We start from the raw sequence: 20715 nt of genomic DNA on the forward strand, positions 1-20715 counted from the left end.
TTGTAAATTAGAGGGGAATGTGCTGGGACAAGCCCCCAGAAGTTTATGTCTCCTTACTTATGTTTGTTTTATGAATTTAATTTCTCTTTCTTATCGGAGTAAATTTGATTAGAGTGTTGTGATTGTCTGGCTGTACAGAATCTGCTCAATGATTCATACATATGTCTGTTCATGTTCTGATTCTGTTACCATATGTCTTATTACAGAATTTTGAGTAGACCTCGCATGGTATTTGGTAGGTGTTTTGTCATTATATATTTTATATGTATTGGTGATTATATAATTCATAGAGTTTATATGTTATATGTTTATATACATTTAACATACATTAGTATATGTATGTTAGCCCCATAATCCTAATTTATCCATCCTCCCACCTTTCATTTTGGTTAACCATTAGTTTGTTTTATAAGTCTGTGAGTGTCTTTTTCTGTGGAAATATGTCCATTTGTAGCAATCTTAGGATAACAGGTATAAATGATATCATAGGATATTTGTCATTCCCTTTTGACTTACTTAACCCCATATGATTATTTCTAGGCTCATCTGTAGTCCTGAAAACGGCATTTTTCATTTTTTTCCCGAGGCTACTATTCCATTTAGTCCGTATACCACTTCTTCTTTGTCCATTCATCTGTTTATGGACCTTTTTTTTTGCTTCCACGTCTTGGCTATTTCACTAATGCTGCAGTGCACATTTGCCTGCCTCTATCTTTCCGATTCTGGTGGTCTTAGGTTACAGGCCCAAAAGGTGCCCTGCCGCGTCATATCGTAGCTCAATTTTTACCTTTTAAAGCAGCTCCATTCAGTTTTCGTTAGTGCTCTTACCACTTTACATCCCACCAGCAGCTACAAGCTACACAGTTCTCTAAAATCCCTTCAGCATTTACGGTTTGTAGACTTTTTGCTGATGGTCATTTGACTGGTGTGAGCTGAAACCTTTTTGGAGGTTGGATTTGCATGTGGCTAATAATTCCTTATACTGAGCTTAGGCATGTCCTTTTTATTCTTTTCCTTTTTTTTTAAAGAGTGAGTACAACTTCCCTCTTCATATTGACTTCTTCAAAAACTTGTCATGTGTTGAATTTTCTTGCCTATTCCCTACCCCAGGGCATTTTTTGAGGGCAGGTGTCATTTACAGCCCTGCAGTCCTTGTGACTATTAAGCAACCATTAGCACTGGGTTTAAAGCTGCTGTTGTGGGAAACAGCCACAAGGCGGCAGCATTATTACGTTCTCACCTCTTGTTACTAGGGCAACAGAGTCTTCCTGGAGGTAGTGTTCCGAGGTTGTAAATTAGAGGGGAATGTGCTGGGAAAAGCCACCAGAAGTTTATGTCTCCTTACTTATGTTTGTTTTTTAAATTTGATTTCTCTTTCTTATTGGAGTAAATTCGATTAGAGTGTTGTGATTGTCTGGCTGTACAGAATGTGCTCAATGATTCATACATATGTCTGTTCATCTTCGGATCCTGTTACCATGTAATTTTTTACAGAATGTTGAGTAGACCTCCCTTGGTATTTGGCAGGTGTTACGTGATTATATATTTTATATGTATTGGTGATTATATAATTCATAGAGTTTATATGTTATATGTTTATATACATTTAACATACATTAGTATATGTATGTTATCCCCATAGTCCTAATTTATCCATCCTCCCACCTTTCATTTTGGCGAACCATTCGTTTGTTTTATAAGTCTGTGAGTGTCTTTTTCTGTGGAAATATGTTCATTGGTAGAAATCTTAGGATAACATGTATAAATGATATCATCGGATATTTGTTATTCCCTTTTGAATAACTTAACCTAATATGATTATTTCTAGGCTCATCTGTAGTCCTGAAAACGGCACTGTTCATTTTTTTCTGAGGCTACTATTCCATTCGGTACGTATACCACTTCTTCTTTGTCCATTTATCTGATGATGGACATTTTGTTTGTATCCATGTCTTAGCTATTGTTCATACTGCTGCAATACACGATTTTCCATCCCGTGTCTTTTTGATTCTGGCTTTCACAGGTGACAGGCCCAATAGTGGGCCTTCCGGATCATATGGTGACTCAATTTTTACCTTTAAACGCACTGCCATTCTGTTCCTATTATTGGCTGTTACCAGTTTACATCCCACTTAGACCGAGAGGTTACACTATTGTCCACAACTTCTTCAACATCTATCGTTTGTTGACTTTTTGCTGATGGTCATTGTGACTGGTGTTAGGTGATACCTTTGTGTAGATTGGATTTGCATGCGTCTAATAATTCCTGATGTTTTGCATTTCTCAGTGTCTTTTTCATTTTTTTTAAGATTGAGCTAAACTTACAACTTCAAATTGCCTTCTTGAAAAATTTACCGCGTTTGGATTTTTATGGCCATTCCTAACTCCAGGACATTTTTTGAGGGCATGAGTCATTTACAGCCCTGCCGTCCTTGTGAATATTAGTGACCATTAGCAGTAGATTTAAAGCTGCTCTTTGAGGAAACGGCCTTAGGGTGGCAGCATTTCTAAGTTGCCAACTCTGCTTGCTAGGGAAACAGAACCTTGCTGCAAGTTGTGCTTTGAGGTTGCAGATTAGAGTGGAATGTGCCAGGACAAAGCCCCATAAGTTTTAGCCTCCTTAATTCTTGTTTGTGTCTTTAAGTTGTACTTTTTATCAGAGCAAATTTGATAGAAAAATGTCTTTTGTTCTAGGTGTACAGAATCTTGTTCATTTACACATATACATATATCTATTGATCTTTGGGTCCTTTTCCATGTCGGTTATTACAGAGTGTTGAGTAGACCACTCTTGGTATTCCATAGGTCTTTGGGGATTATATTTTTTATATGTATTAGTATATGTGTGTTAACCCCAATATCCTAATTTATCCATTCCTCACACCATTTCTTTGGCTTAACCATAAGTTTGTCTTCTCATTCTGAGATTGTCTTTCTCTATGGAAATATGTTCATTTTTATGAATTTTCAGATAACATAAGGGATATCATAGGACATTTGTCTTTCGCATTCTGACTTACTTCACGTTGTGTGATTATCTCTAGGCTCATCTGTGGTGCTGCATATGCCATTCTTTTATATTTTTTCGTGACTGATATTCCATTCTGTCCATATACCACTTCTTCTCTGTCCATTCATCTGTTTATGGACCTTCTTTTGGCTTCCATGTCGTGGCTATTTCAATATTGCTGCAGTGCACATTTGCCTGCCTCTGTCTTTCCGATTCTGGTGGTCTTAGGTCATAGGCCCAAAAGGTGCCCTGCCGCATCATATGGTAGCTCAATTTTTACCTTTTAAAGCAGCTCCATTCAGTTTTCGTTAGTGCTGTTACCAATTACATCCCACCAGCAGCTAGAAGGTACACAGTTCTCTAAAACCCCTTCAGCATTTATAGTGTGTAGACGCTTTGCTGATGGTCATTTGACTGGTGTGAGCTGAAACCTTTTTGGAGGTTGGATTTGTATGTGGCTAATAATTCCTTGTACTGAGCTTTAGGCATGTCCATTTTGTTCTTTTCCTTTTTTTTTTAAAGTGTGAGTACAACTTCCCTCTTCATGTTGACTTCTTGAAAGATTTGTCGTGTGTTGAATTTTCTTGCCTATTCCCTACCCCAGGGCATTTTTTGAGGGCAGATGCCATTTACAGCCCTGAGTCCTTGTGACTATTAAGCAACCATTAGCACTGGGTTTAAAGCTGCTGTTGTGGGAAACACCCACTAAGCGGCAGCATCATTACGTTCTCAACTCTTGTTATTAGGGCACCAGAGTCTTCCTGGACGTAGTGCTCCAACGTTGTAAATTAGAGGGGAATGTGCTGGGACAAGCCCCCAGAAGTTTATGTCTCCTTACTTATGTTTGTTTTATGAATTTAATTTCTCTTTCTTATCGGAGTAAATTTGATTAGAGTGTTGTGATTGTCTGGCTGTACAGAATCTGCTCAATGATTCATACATATGTCTGTTCATGTTCTGATTCTGTTACCATATGTCTTATTACAGAATTTTGAGTAGACCTCGCATGGTATTTGGTAGGTGTTTTGTCATTATATATTTTATATGTATTGGTGATTATATAATTCATAGAGTTTATATGTTATATGTTTATATACATTTAACATACATTAGTATATGTATGTTAGCCCCATAATCCTAATTTATCCATCCTCCCACCTTTCATTTTGGTTAACCATTAGTTTGTTTTATAAGTCTGTGAGTGTCTTTTTCTGTGGAAATATGTCCATTTGTAGCAATCTTAGGATAACAGGTATAAATGATATCATAGGATATTTGTCATTCCCTTTTGACTTACTTAACCCCATATGATTATTTCTAGGCTCATCTGTAGTCCTGAAAACGGCATTTTTCATTTTTTTCCCGAGGCTACTATTCCATTTAGTCCGTATACCACTTCTTCTTTGTCCATTCATCTGTTTATGGACCTTTTTTTTTGCTTCCACGTCTTGGCTATTTCACTAATGCTGCAGTGCACATTTGCCTGCCTCTATCTTTCCGATTCTGGTGGTCTTAGGTTACAGGCCCAAAAGGTGCCCTGCCGCGTCATATCGTAGCTCAATTTTTACCTTTTAAAGCAGCTCCATTCAGTTTTCGTTAGTGCTCTTACCACTTTACATCCCACCAGCAGCTACAAGCTACACAGTTCTCTAAAATCCCTTCAGCATTTACGGTTTGTAGACTTTTTGCTGATGGTCATTTGACTGGTGTGAGCTGAAACCTTTTTGGAGGTTGGATTTGCATGTGGCTAATAATTCCTTATACTGAGCTTTAGGCATGTCCTTTTTATTCTTTTCCTTTTTTTTTAAAGAGTGAGTACAACTTCCCTCTTCATATTGACTTCTTCAAAAACTTGTCATGTGTTGAATTTTCTTGCCTATTCCCTACCCCAGGGCATTTTTTGAGGGCAGGTGTCATTTACAGCCCTGCAGTCCTTGTGACTATTAAGCAACCATTAGCACTGGGTTTAAAGCTGCTGTTGTGGGAAACAGCCACAAGGCGGCAGCATTATTACGTTCTCACCTCTTGTTACTAGGGCAACAGAGTCTTCCTGGAGGTAGTGTTCCGAGGTTGTAAATTAGAGGGGAATGTGCTGGGAAAAGCCCCCAGAAGTTTATGTCTCCTTACTTATGTTTGTTTTTTAAATTTAATTTCTCTTTCTTATTGGAGTAAATTCGATTAGAGTGTTGTGATTGTCTGGCTGTACAGAATGTGCTCAATGATTCATACATATGTCTGTTCATCTTCGGATCCTGTTACCATGTAATTTTTTACAGAATGTTGAGTAGACCTCCCTTGGTATTTGGCAGGTGTTACGTGATTATATATTTTATATGTATTGGTGATTATATAATTCATAGAGTTTATATGTTATATGTTTATATACATTTAACATACATTAGTATATGTATGTTATCCCCATAGTCCTAATTTATCCATCCTCCCACCTTTCATTTTGGCGAACCATTCGTTTGTTTTATAAGTCTGTGAGTGTCTTTTTCTGTGGAAATATGTTCATTGGTAGAAATCTTAGGATAACATGTATAAATGATATCATCGGATATTTGTTATTCCCTTTTGAATAACTTAACCTAATATGATTATTTCTAGGCTCATCTGTAGTCCTGAAAACGGCACTGTTCATTTTTTTCTGAGGCTACTATTCCATTCGGTACGTATACCACTTCTTCTTTGTCCATTTATCTGATGATGGACATTTTGTTTGTATCCATGTCTTAGCTATTGTTCATACTGCTGCAATACACGATTTTCCATCCCGTGTCTTTTTGATTCTGGCTTTCACAGGTGACAGGCCCAATAGTGGGCCTTCCGGATCATATGGTGACTCAATTTTTACCTTTAAACGCACTGCCATTCTGTTCCTATTATTGGCTGTTACCAGTTTACATCCCACTTAGACCGAGAGGTTACACTATTGTCCACAACTTCTTCAACATCTATCGTTTGTTGACTTTTTGCTGATGGTCATTGTGACTGGTGTTAGGTGATACCTTTGTGTAGATTGGATTTGCATGCGTCTAATAATTCCTGATGTTTTGCATTTCTCAGTGTCTTTTTCATTTTTTTTAAGATTGAGCTAAACTTACAACTTCAAATTGCCTTCTTGAAAAATTTACCGCGTTTGGATTTTTATGGCCATTCCTAACTCCAGGACATTTTTTGAGGGCATGAGTCATTTACAGCCCTGCCGTCCTTGTGAATATTAGTGACCATTAGCAGTAGATTTAAAGCTGCTCTTTGAGGAAACGGCCTTAGGGTGGCAGCATTTCTAAGTTGCCAACTCTGCTTGCTAGGGAAACAGAACCTTGCTGCAAGTTGTGCTTTGAGGTTGCAGATTAGAGTGGAATGTGCCAGGACAAAGCCCCATAAGTTTTAGCCTCCTTAATTCTTGTTTGTGTCTTTAAGTTGTACTTTTTATCAGAGCAAATTTGATAGAAAAATGTCTTTTGTTCTAGGTGTACAGAATCTTGTTCATTTACACATATACATATATCTATTGATCTTTGGGTCCTTTTCCATGTCGGTTATTACAGAGTGTTGAGTAGACCACTCTTGGTATTCCATAGGTCTTTGGGGATTATATTTTTTATATGTATTAGTATATGTGTGTTAACCCCAATATCCTAATTTATCCATTCCTCACACCATTTCTTTGGCTTAACCATAAGTTTGTCTTCTCATTCTGAGATTGTCTTTCTCTATGGAAATATGTTCATTTTTATGAATTTTCAGATAACATAAGGGATATCATAGGACATTTGTCTTTCGCATTCTGACTTACTTCACGTTGTGTGATTATCTCTAGGCTCATCTGTGGTGCTGCATATGCCATTCTTTTATATTTTTTCGTGACTGATATTCCATTCTGTCCATATACCACTTCTTCTCTGTCCATTCATCTGTTTATGGACCTTCTTTTGGCTTCCATGTCGTGGCTATTTCAATATTGCTGCAGTGCACATTTGCCTGCCTCTGTCTTTCCGATTCTGGTGGTCTTAGGTCATAGGCCCAAAAGGTGCCCTGCCGCATCATATGGTAGCTCAATTTTTACCTTTTAAAGCAGCTCCATTCAGTTTTCGTTAGTGCTGTTACCAATTACATCCCACCAGCAGCTAGAAGGTACACAGTTCTCTAAAACCCCTTCAGCATTTATAGTGTGTAGACGCTTTGCTGATGGTCATTTGACTGGTGTGAGCTGAAACCTTTTTGGAGGTTGGATTTGTATGTGGCTAATAATTCCTTGTACTGAGCTTTAGGCATGTCCATTTTGTTCTTTTCCTTTTTTTTTTAAAGTGTGAGTACAACTTCCCTCTTCATGTTGACTTCTTGAAAGATTTGTCGTGTGTTGAATTTTCTTGCCTATTCCCTACCCCAGGGCATTTTTTGAGGGCAGATGCCATTTACAGCCCTGAGTCCTTGTGACTATTAAGCAACCATTAGCACTGGGTTTAAAGCTGCTGTTGTGGGAAACACCCACTAAGCGGCAGCATCATTACGTTCTCAACTCTTGTTATTAGGGCACCAGAGTCTTCCTGGACGTAGTGCTCCAACGTTGTAAATTAGAGGGGAATGTGCTGGGACAAGCCCCCAGAAGTTTATGTCTCCTTACTTATGTTTGTTTTATGAATTTAATTTCTCTTTCTTATCGGAGTAAATTTGATTAGAGTGTTGTGATTGTCTGGCTGTACAGAATCTGCTCAATGATTCATACATATGTCTGTTCATGTTCTGATTCTGTTACCATATGTCTTATTACAGAATTTTGAGTAGACCTCGCATGGTATTTGGTAGGTGTTTTGTCATTATATATTTTATATGTATTGGTGATTATATAATTCATAGAGTTTATATGTTATATGTTTATATACATTTAACATACATTAGTATATGTATGTTAGCCCCATAATCCTAATTTATCCATCCTCCCACCTTTCATTTTGGTTAACCATTAGTTTGTTTTATAAGTCTGTGAGTGTCTTTTTCTGTGGAAATATGTCCATTTGTAGCAATCTTAGGATAACAGGTATAAATGATATCATAGGATATTTGTCATTCCCTTTTGACTTACTTAACCCCATATGATTATTTCTAGGCTCATCTGTAGTCCTGAAAACGGCATTTTTCATTTTTTTCCCGAGGCTACTATTCCATTTAGTCCGTATACCACTTCTTCTTTGTCCATTCATCTGTTTATGGACCTTTTTCTTGCTTCCACGTCTTGGCTATTTCACTAATGCTGCAGTGCACATTTGCCTGCCTCTGTCTTTCCGATTCTGGTGGTCTTAGGTTACAGGCCCAAAAGGTGCCCTGCCGCGTCATATGGTAGCTCAATTTTTACCTTTTAAAGCAGCTCCATTCAGTTTTCGTTAGTGCTGTTACCAATTACATCCCACCAGCAGCTAGAAGGTACACAGTTCTCTAAAACCCCTTCAGCATTTACGGTTTGTAGACTTTTTGCTGATGGTCATTTGACTGGTGTGAGCTGAAATCTTTTTGGAGGTTGGATTTGCATGTGGCTAATAATTCCTTATACTGAGCTTTAGGCATGTCCTTTTTATTCTTTTCCTTTTTTTTTTAAAGAGTGAGTACAACTTCCCTCTTCATATTGACTTCTTCAAAAACTTGTCATGTGTTGAATTTTCTTGCCTATTCCCTACCCCAGGGCATTTTTTGAGGGCAGGTGTCATTTACAGCCCTGCAGTCCTTGTGACTATTAAGCAACCATTAGCACTGGGTTTAAAGCTGCTGTTGTGGGAAACAGCCACAAGGCGGCAGCATTATTACGTTCTCACCTCTTGTTACTAGGGCAACAGAGTCTTCCTGGAGGTAGTGTTCCGAGGTTTTAAATTAGAGGGGAATGTGCTGGGAAAAGCCCCCAGAAGTTTATGTCTCCTTACTTATGTTTGTTTTTTAAATTTAATTTCTCTTTCTTATCGGAGTAAATTCGATTAGAGTGTTGTGATTGTCTGGCTGTACAGAATGTGCTCAATGATTCATACATATGTCTGTTCATCTTCGGATCCTGTTACCATGTAATTTTTTACAGAATGTTGAGTAGACCTCCCTTGGTATTTGGCAGGTGTTTCGTGATTATATATTTTATATGTATTGGTGATTATATAATTCATAGAGTTTATATGTTATATGTTTATATACATTTAACATACATTAGTATATGTATGTTATCCCCATAGTCCTAATTTATCCATCCTCCCACCTTTCATTTTGGCGAACCATTCGTTTGTTTTATAAGACTGTGAGTGTCTTTTTCTGTGGAAATATGTTCATTGGTAGAAATCTTAGGATAACATGTATAAATGATATCATCGGATATTTGTTATTCCCTTTTGAATAACTTAACCTAATATGATTATTTCTAGGCTCATCTGTAGTCCTGAAAACGGCACTGTTCATTTTTTTCTGAGGCCACTATTCCATTCGGTACGTATACCACTTCTTCTTTGTCCATTTATCTGATGATGGACATTTTGTTTGTATCCATGTCTTAGCTATTGTTCATACTGCTGCAATACACGATTTTCCATCCCGTGTCTTTTTGATTCTGGCTTTCACAGGTGACAGGCCCAATAGTGGGCCTTCCGGATCATATGGTGACTCAATTTTTACCTTTAAACGCACTGCCATTCTGTTCCTATTATTGGCTGTTACCAGTTTACATCCCACTTAGACCGAGAGGTTACACTATTGTCCACAACTTCTTCAACATCTATCGTTTGTTGACTTTTTGCTGATGGTCATTGTGACTGGTGTTAGGTGATACCTTTGTGTAGATTGGATTTGCATGCGTCTAATAATTCCTGATGTTTTGCATTTCTCAGTGTCTTTTTCATTTTTTTTAAGATTGAGCTAAACTTACAACTTCAAATTGCCTTCTTGAAAAATTTACCGCGTTTGGATTTTTATGGCCATTCCCAACTCCAGGACATTTTTTGAGGGCATGAGTCATTTACAGCCCTGCCGTCCTTGTGAATATTAGTGACCATTAGCAGTAGATTTAAAGCTGCTCTTTGAGGAAACGGCCTTAGGGTGGCAGCATTTCTAAGTTGCCAACTCTGCTTGCTAGGGAAACAGAACCTTGCTGCAAGTTGTGCTTTGAGGTTGCAGATTAGAGTGGAATGTGCCAGGACAAACCCCCATAAGTTTTAGCCTCCTTAATTCTTGTTTGTGTCTTTAAGTTGTACTTTTTATCAGAGCAAATTTGATAGAAAAATGTCTTTTGTTCTAGGTGTACAGAATCTTGTTCATTTACACATATACATATATCTATTGATCTTTGGGTCCTTTTCCATGTCGGTTATTACAGAGTGTTGAGTAGACCACTCTTGGTATTCCATAGGTCTTTGGGGATTATATTTTTTATATGTATTAGTATATGTGTGTTAACCCCAATATCCTAATTTATCCATTCCTCACACCATTTCTTTGGCTTAACCATAAGTTTGTCTTCTCATTCTGAGATTGTCTTTCTCTATGGAAATATGTTCATTTTTATGAATTTTCAGATAACATAAGGGATATCATAGGACATTTGTCTTTCGCATTCTGACTTACTTCACGTTGTGTGATTATCTCTAGGCTCATCTGTGGTGCTGCATATGCCATTCTTTTATATTTTTTCGTGACTGATATTCCATTCTGTCCATATACCACTTCTTCTCTGTCCATTCATCTGTTTATGGACCTTCTTTTGGCTTCCATGTCGTGGCTATTTCAATATTGCTGCAGTGCACATTTGCCTGCCTCTGTCTTTCCGATTCTGGTGGTCTTAGGTCATAGGCCCAAAAGGTGCCCTGCCGCATCATATGGTAGCTCAATTTTTACCTTTTAAAGCAGCTCCATTCAGTTTTCGTTAGTGCTGTTACCAATTACATCCCACCAGCAGCTAGAAGGTACACAGTTCTCTAAAACCCCTTCAGCATTTATAGTGTGTAGACGCTTTGCTGATGGTCATTTGACTGGTGTGAGCTGAAACCTTTTTGGAGGTTGGATTTGTATGTGGCTAATAATTCCTTGTACTGAGCTTTAGGCATGTCCATTTTGTTCTTTTCCTTTTTTTTTTTTAAGTGTGAGTACAACTTCCCTCTTCATGTTGACTTCTTGAAAGATTTGTCGTGTGTTGAATTTTCTTGCCTATTCCCTACCCCAGGGCATTTTTTGAGGGCAGATGCCATTTACAGCCCTGAGTCCTTGTGACTATTAAGCAACCATTAGCACTGGGTTTAAAGCTGCTGTTGTGGGAAACACCCACTAAGCGGCAGCATCATTACGTTCTCAACTCTTGTTATTAGGGCACCAGAGTCTTCCTGGACGTAGTGCTCCAACGTTGTAAATTAGAGGGGAATGTGCTGGGACAAGCCCCCAGAAGTTTATGTCTCCTTACTTATGTTTGTTTTATGAATTTAATTTCTCTTTCTTATCGGAGTAAATTTGATTAGAGTGTTGTGATTGTCTGGCTGTACAGAATCTGCTCAATGATTCATACATATGTCTGTTCATGTTCTGATTCTGTTACCATATGTCTTATTACAGAATTTTGAGTAGACCTCGCATGGTATTTGGTAGGTGTTTTGTCATTATATATTTTATATGTATTGGTGATTATATAATTCATAGAGTTTATATGTTATATGTTTATATACATTTAACATACATTAGTATATGTATGTTAGCCCCATAATCCTAATTTATCCATCCTCCCACCTTTCATTTTGGTTAACCATTAGTTTCTTTTATAAGTCTGTGAGTGTCTTTTTCTGTGGAAATATGTCCATTTGTAGCAATCTTAGGATAACAGGTATAAATGATATCATAGGATATTTGTCATTCCCTTTTGACTTACTTAACCCCATATGATTATTTCTAGGCTCATCTGTAGTCCTGAAAACGGCATTTTTCATTTTTTTCCCGAGGCTACTATTCCATTTAGTCCGTATACCACTTCTTCTTTGTCCATTCATCTGTTTATGGACCTTTTTTTTGCTTCCACGTCTTGGCTATTTCACTAATGCTGCAGTGCACATTTGCCTGCCTCTGTCTTTCCGATTCTGGTGGTCTTAGGTTACAGGCCCAAAAGGTGCCCTGCCGCGTCATATGGTAGCTCAATTTTTACCTTTTAAAGCAGCTCCATTCAGTTTTCGTTAGTGCTGTTACCAATTACATCCCACCAGCAGCTAGAAGGTACACAGTTCTCTAAAACCCCTTCAGCATTTACGGTTTGTAGACTTTTTGCTGATGGTCATTTGACTGGTGTGAGCTGAAACCTTTTTGGAGGTTGGATTTGCATGTGGCTAATAATTCCTTATACTGAGCTTTAGGCATGTCCTTTTTATTCTTTTCCTTTTTTTTTTAAAGAGTGAGTACAACTTCCCTCTTCATATTGACTTCTTCAAAAACTTGTCATGTGTTGAATTTTCTTGCCTATTCCCTACCCCAGGGCATTTTTTGAGGGCAGGTGTCATTTACAGCCCTGCAGTCCTTGTGAATATTAGTGACCATTAGCAGTAGATTTAAAGCTGCTCTTTGAGGAAACGGCCTTAGGGTGGCAGCATTTCTAAGTTGCCAACTCTGCTTGCTAGGGAAACAGAACCTTGCTGCAAGTTGTGCTTTGAGGTTGCAGATTAGAGTGGAATGTGCCAGGACAAACCCCCATAAGTTTTAGCCTCCTTAATTCTTGTTTGTGTCTTTAAGTTGTACTTTTTATCAGAGCAAATTTGATAGAAAAATGTCTTTTGTTCTAGGTGTACAGAATCTTGTTCATTTACACATATACATATATCTATTGATCTTTGGGTCCTTTTCCATGTCGGTTATTACAGAGTGTTGAGTAGACCACTCTTGGTATTCCATAGGTCTTTGGGGATTATATTTTTTATATGTATTAGTATATGTGTGTTAACCCCAATATCCTAATTTATCCATTCCTCACACCATTTCTTTGGCTTAACCATAAGTTTGTCTTCTCATTCTGAGATTGTCTTTCTCTATGGAAATATGTTCATTTTTATGAATTTTCAGATAACATAAGGGATATCATAGGACATTTGTCTTTCGCATTCTGACTTACTTCACGTTGTGTGATTATCTCTAGGCTCATCTGTGGTGCTGCATATGCCATTCTTTTATATTTTTTCGTGACTGATATTCCATTCTGTCCATATACCACTTCTTCTCTGTCCATTCATCTGTTTATGGACCTTCTTTTGGCTTCCATGTCGTGGCTATTTCAATATTGCTGCAGTGCACATTTGCCTGCCTCTGTCTTTCCGATTCTGGTGGTCTTAGGTCATAGGCCCAAAAGGTGCCCTGCCGCATCATATGGGAGCTCAATTTTTACCTTTTAAAGCAGCTCCATTCAGTTTTCGTTAGTGCTGTTACCAATTACATCCCACCAGCAGCTAGAAGGTACACAGTTCTCTAAAACCCCTTCAGCATTTATAGTGTGTAGACGCTTTGCTGATGGTCATTTGACTGGTGTGAGCTGAAACCTTTTTGGAGGTTGGATTTGTATGTGGCTAATAATTCCTTGTACTGAGCTTTAGGCATGTCCATTTTGTTCTTTTCCTTTTTTTTTTAAAGTGTGAGTACAACTTCCCTCTTCATATTGACTTCTTCAAAAACTTGTCATGTGTTGAATTTTCTTGCCTATTCCCTACCCCACGGCATTTTTTGAGGGCAGGTGTCATTTACAGCCCTGCAGTCCTTGTGACTATTAAGCAACCATTAGCACTGGGTTTAAAGCTGCTGTTGTGGGAAACAGCCACAAGGCGGCAGCATTATTACGTTCTCACCTCTTGTTACTAGGGCAACAGTGTCTTCCTGGAGGTAGTGTTCCGAGGTTGTAAATTAGAGGGGAATGTGCTGGGAAAAGCCCCCAGAAGTTTATGTCTCCTTACTTATGTTTGTTTTTTAAATTTAATTTCTCTTTCTTATCGGAGTAAATTCGATTAGAGTGTTGTGATTGTCTGGCTGTACAGAATGTGCTCAATGATTCATACATATGTCTGTTCATCTTCGGATCCTGTTACCATGTAATTTTTTACAGAATGTTGAGTAGACCTCCCTTGGTATTTGGCAGGTGTTTCGTGATTATATATTTTATATGTATTGGTGATTATATAATTCATAGAGTTTATATGTTATATGTTTATATACATTTAACATACATTAGTATATGTATGTTATCCCCATAGTCCTAATTTATCCATCCTCCCACCTTTCATTTGGCGAACCATTCGTTTGTTTTATAAGTCTGTGAGTGTCTTTTTCTGTGGAAATATGTTCATTGGTAGAAATCTTAGGATAACATGTATAAATGATATCATCGGATATTTGTTATTCCCTTTTGAATAACTTAACCTAATATGATTATTTCTAGGCTCATCTGTAGTCCTGAAAACGGCACTGTTCATTTTTTTCTGAGGCTACTATTCCATTCGGTACGTATACCACTTCTTCTTTGTCCATTTATCTGATGATGGACATTTTGTTTGTATCCATGTCTTAGCTATTGTTCATACTGCTGCAATACACGATTTTCCATCCCGTGTCTTTTTGATTCTGGCTTTCACAGGTGACAGGCCCAATAGTGGGCCTTCCGGATCATATGGTGACTCAATTTTTACCTTTAAACGCACTGCCATTCTGTTCCTATTATTGGCTGTTACCAGTTTACATCCCACTTAGACCGAGAGGTTACACTATTGTCCACAACTTCTTCAACATCTATCGTTTGTTGACTTTTTGCTGATGGTCATTGTGACTGGTGTTAGGTGATACCTTTGTGTAGATTGGATTTGCATGCGTCTAATAATTCCTGATGTTTTGCATTTCTCAGTGTCTTTTTCATTTTTTTTAAGATTGAGCTAAACTTACAACTTCAAATTGCCTTCTGGAAAAATTTACCGCGTTTGGATTTTTATGGCCATTCCCAACCCCAGGACATTTTTTGAGGGCATGAGTCATTTACAGCCCTGCCGTCCTTGTGAATATTAGTGACCATTAGCAGTAGATTTAAAGCTGCTCTTTGAGGAAACGGCCTTAGGGTGGCAGCATTTCTAAGTTGCCAACTCTGCTTGCTAGGGAAACAGAACCTTGCTGCAAGTTGTGCTTTGAGGTTGCAGATTAGAGTGGAATGTGCCAGGACAAACCCCCATAAGTTTTAGCCTCCTTACTTCTTGTTTGTGTCTTTAAGTTGTACTTTTTATCAGAGCAAATTTGATAGAAAAATGTCTTTTGTTCTAGGTGTACAGAATCTTGTTCATTTACACATATACATATATCTATTGATCTTTGGGTCCTTTTCCATGTCGGTTATTACAGAGTGTTGAGTAGACCACTCTTGGTATTCCATAGGTCTTTGGGGATTATATTTTTTATATGTATTAGTATATGTGTGTTAACCCCAATATCCTAATTTATCCATTCCTCACACCATTTCTTTGGCTTAACCATAAGTTTGTCTTCTCATTCTGAGATTGTCTTTCTCTATGGAAATATGTTCATTTTTATGAATTTTCAGATAACATAAGGGATATCATAGGACATTTGTCTTTCGCATTCTGACTTACTTCACGTTGTGTGATTATCTCTAGGCTCATCTGTGGTGCTGCATATGCCATTCTTTTATATTTTTTCGTGACTGATATTCCATTCTGTCCATATACCACTTCTTCTCTGTCCATTCATCTGTTTATGGACCTTCTTTTGGCTTCCATGTCGTGGCTATTTCAATATTGCTGCAGTGCACATTTGCCTGCCTCTGTCTTTCCGATTCTGGTGGTCTTAGGTCATAGGCCCAAAAGGTGCCCTGCCGCATCAATGGTAGCTCAATTTTTACCTTTTAAAGCAGCTCCATTCAGTTTTCGTTAGTGCTGTTACCAATTACATCCCACCAGCAGCTAGAAGGTACACAGTTCTCTAAAACCCCTTCAGCATTTATAGTGTGTAGACTCTTTGCTGATGGTCATTTGACTGGTGTGAGCTGAAACCTTTTTGGAGGTTGGATTTGTATGTGGCTAATAATTCCTTGTACTGAGCTTTAGGCATGTCCATTTTGTTCTTTTCCTTTTTTTTTTTTAAAGTGTGAGTACAACTTCCCTCTTCATGTTGACTTCTTGAAAGATTTGTCGTGTGTTGAATTTTCTTGCCTATTCCCTACCCCAGGGCATTTTTTGAGGGCAGATGCCATTTACAGCCCTGAGTCCTTGTGACTATTAAGCAACCATTAGCACTGGGTTTAAAGCTGCTGTTGTGGGAAACACCCACTAAGCGGCAGCATCATTACGTTCTCAACTCTTGTTATTAGGGCACCAGAGTCTTCCTGGACGTAGTGCTCCAACGTTGTAAATTAGAGGGGAATGTGCTGGGACAAGCCCCCAGAAGTTTATGTCTCCTTACTTATGTTTGTTTTATGAATTTAATTTCTCTTTCTTATCGGAGTAAATTTGATTAGAGTGTTGTGATTGTCTGGCTGTACAGAATCTGCTCAATGATTCATACATATGTCTGTTCATGTTCTGATTCTGTTACCATATGTCTTATTACAGAATTTTGAGTAGACCTCGCATGGTATTTGGTAGGTGTTTTGTCATTATATATTTTATATGTATTGGTGATTATATAATTCATAGAGTTTATATGTTATATGTTTATATACATTTAACATACATTAGTATATGTATGTTAGCCCCATAATCCTAATTTATCCATCCTCCCACCTTTCATTTTGGTTAACCATTAGTTTCTTTTATAAGTCTGTGAGTGTCTTTTTCTGTGGAAATATGTCCATTTGTAGCAATCTTAGGATAACAGGTATAAATGATATCATAGGATATTTGTCATTCCCTTTTGACTTACTTAACCCCATATGATTATTTCTAGGCTCATCTGTAGTCCTGAAAACGGCATTTTTCATTTTTTTCCCGAGGCTACTATTCCATTTAGTCCGTATACCACTTCTTCTTTGTCCATTCATCTGTTTATGGACCTTTTTTTTGCTTCCACGTCTTGGCTATTTCACTAATGCTGCAGTGCACATTTGCCTGCCTCTGTCTTTCCGATTCTGGTGGTCTTAGGTTACAGGCCCAAAAGGTGCCCTGCCGCGTCATATGGTAGCTCAATTTTTACCTTTTAAAGCAGCTCCATTCAGTTTTCGTTAGTGCTGTTACCAATTACATCCCACCAGCAGCTAGAAGGTACACAGTTCTCTAAAACCCCTTCAGCATTTATGGTTTGTAGACTTTTTGCTGATGGTCATTTGACTGGTGTGAGCTGAAACCTTTTTGGAGGTTGGATTTGCATGTGGCTAATAATTCCTTATACTGAGCTTTAGGCATGTCCTTTTTATTCTTTTCCTTTTTTTTTTAAAGAGTGAGTACAACTTCCCTCTTCATATTGACTTCTTCAAAAACTTGTCATGTGTTGAATTTTCTTGCCTATTCCCTACCCCAGGGCATTTTTTGAGGGCAGGTGTCATTTACAGCCCTGCAGTCCTTGTGAATATTAGTGACCATTAGCAGTAGATTTAAAGCTGCTCTTTGAGGAAACGGCCTTAGGGTGGCAGCATTTCTAAGTTGCCAACTCTGCTTGCTAGGGAAACAGAACCTTGCTGCAAGTTGTGCTTTGAGGTTGCAGATTAGAGTGGAATGTGCCAGGACAAACCCCCATAAGTTTTAGCCTCCTTAATTCTTGTTTGTGTCTTTAAGTTGTACTTTTTATCAGAGCAAATTTGATAGAAAAATGTCTTTTGTTCTAGGTGTACAGAATCTTGTTCATTTACACATATACATATATCTATTGATCTTTGGGTCCTTTTCCATGTCGGTTATTACAGAGTGTTGAGTAGACCACTCTTGGTATTCCATAGGTCTTTGGGGATTATATTTTTTATATGTATTAGTATATGTGTGTTAACCCCAATATCCTAATTTATCCATTCCTCACACCATTTCTTTGGCTTAACCATAAGTTTGTCTTCTCATTCTGAGATTGTCTTTCTCTATGGAAATATGTTCATTTTTATGAATTTTCAGATAACATAAGGGATATCATAGGACATTTGTCTTTCGCATTCTGACTTACTTCACGTTGTGTGATTATCTCTAGGCTCATCTGTGGTGCTGCATATGCCATTCTTTTATATTTTTTCGTGACTGATATTCCATTCTGTCCATATACCACTTCTTCTCTGTCCATTCATCTGTTTATGGACCTTCTTTTGGCTTCCATGTCGTGGCTATTTCAATATTGCTGCAGTGCACATTTGCCTGCCTCTGTCTTTCCGATTCTGGTGGTCTTAGGTCATAGGCCCAAAAGGTGCCCTGCCGCATCATATGGGAGCTCAATTTTTACCTTTTAAAGCAGCTCCATTCAGTTTTCGTTAGTGCTGTTACCAATTACATCCCACCAGCAGCTAGAAGGTACACAGTTCTCTAAAACCCCTTCAGCATTTATAGTGTGTAGACGCTTTGCTGATGGTCATTTGACTGGTGTGAGCTGAAACCTTTTTGGAGGTTGGATTTGTATGTGGCTAATAATTCCTTGTACTGAGCTTTAGGCATGTCCATTTTGTTCTTTTCCTTTTTTTTTTAAAGTGTGAGTACAACTTCCCTCTTCATATTGACTTCTTCAAAAACTTGTCATGTGTTGAATTTTCTTGCCTATTCCCTACCCCACGGCATTTTTTGAGGGCAGGTGTCATTTACAGCCCTGCAGTCCTTGTGACTATTAAGCAACCATTAGCACTGGGTTTAAAGCTGCTGTTGTGGGAAACAGCCACAAGGCGGCAGCATTATTACGTTCTCACCTCTTGTTACTAGGGCAACAGTGTCTTCCTGGAGGTAGTGTTCCGAGGTTGTAAATTAGAGGGGAATGTGCTGGGAAAAGCCCCCAGAAGTTTATGTCTCCTTACTTATGTTTGTTTTTTAAATTTAATTTCTCTTTCTTATCGGAGTAAATTCGATTAGAGTGTTGTGATTGTCTGGCTGTACAGAATGTGCTCAATGATTCATACATATGTCTGTTCATCTTCGGATCCTGTTACCATGTAATTTTTTACAGAATGTTGAGTAGACCTCCCTTGGTATTTGGCAGGTGTTTCGTGATTATATATTTTATATGTATTGGTGATTATATAATTCATAGAGTTTATATGTTATATGTTTATATACATTTAACATACATTAGTATATGTATGTTATCCCCATAGTCCTAATTTATCCATCCTCCCACCTTTCATTTTGGCGAACCATTCGTTTGTTTTATAAGTCTGTGAGTGTCTTTTTCTGTGGAAATATGTTCATTGGTAGAAATCTTAGGATAACATGTATAAATGATATCATCGGATATTTGTTATTCCCTTTTGAATAACTTAACCTAATATGATTATTTCTAGGCTCATCTGTAGTCCTGAAAACGGCACTGTTCATTTTTTTCTGAGGCTACTATTCCATTCGGTACGTATACCACTTCTTCTTTGTCCATTTATCTGATGATGGACATTTTGTTTGTATCCATGTCTTAGCTATTGTTCATACTGCTGCAATACACGATTTTCCATCCCGTGTCTTTTTGATTCTGGCTTTCACAGGTGACAGGCCCAATAGTGGGCCTTCCGGATCATATGGTGACTCAATTTTTACCTTTAAACGCACTGCCATTCTGTTCCTATTATTGGCTGTTACCAGTTTACATCCCACTTAGACCGAGAGGTTACACTATTGTCCACAACTTCTTCAACATCTATCGTTTGTTGACTTTTTGCTGATGGTCATTGTGACTGGTGTTAGGTGATACCTTTGTGTAGATTGGATTTGCATGCGTCTAATAATTCCTGATGTTTTGCATTTCTCAGTGTCTTTTTCATTTTTTTTAAGATTGAGCTAAACTTACAACTTCAAATTGCCTTCTTGAAAAATTTACCGCGTTTGGATTTTTATGGCCATTCCCAACTCCAGGACATTTTTTGAGGGCATGAGTCATTTACAGCCCTGCCGTCCTTGTGAATATTAATGACCATTAGCAGTAGATTTAAAGCTGCTCTTTGAGGAAACGGCCTTAGGGTGGCAGCATTTCTAAGTTGCCAACTCTGCTTGCTAGGGAAACAGAACCTTGCTGCAAGTTGTGCTTTGAGGTTGCAGATTAGAGTGGAATGTGCCAGGACAAACCCCCATAAGTTTTAGCCTCCTTAATTCTTGTTTGTGTCTTTAAGTTGTACTTTTTATCAGAGCAAATTTGATAGAAAAATGTCTTTTGTTCTAGGTGTACAGAATCTTGTTCATTTACACATATACATATATCTATTGATCTTTGGGTCCTTTTCCATGTCGGTTATTACAGAGTGTTGAGTAGACCACTCTTGGTATTCCATAGGTCTTTGGGGATTATATTTTTTATATGTATTAGTATATGTGTGTTAACCCCAATATCCTAATTTATCCATTCCTCACACCATTTCTTTGGCTTAACCATAAGTTTGTCTTCTCATTCTGAGATTGTCTTTCTCTATGGAAATATGTTCATTTTTATGAATTTTCAGATAACATAAGGGATATCATAGGACATTTGTCTTTCGCATTCTGACTTACTTCACGTTGTGTGATTATCTCTAGGCTCATCTGTGGTGCTGCATATGCCATTCTTTTATATTTTTTCGTGACTGATATTCC

This window comes from Eubalaena glacialis, chromosome 2 (assembly GCF_028564815.1).
Source record: "Eubalaena glacialis isolate mEubGla1 chromosome 2, mEubGla1.1.hap2.+ XY, whole genome shotgun sequence".
Classification (NCBI taxonomy): Eukaryota; Metazoa; Chordata; class Mammalia; order Artiodactyla; family Balaenidae; genus Eubalaena; species Eubalaena glacialis.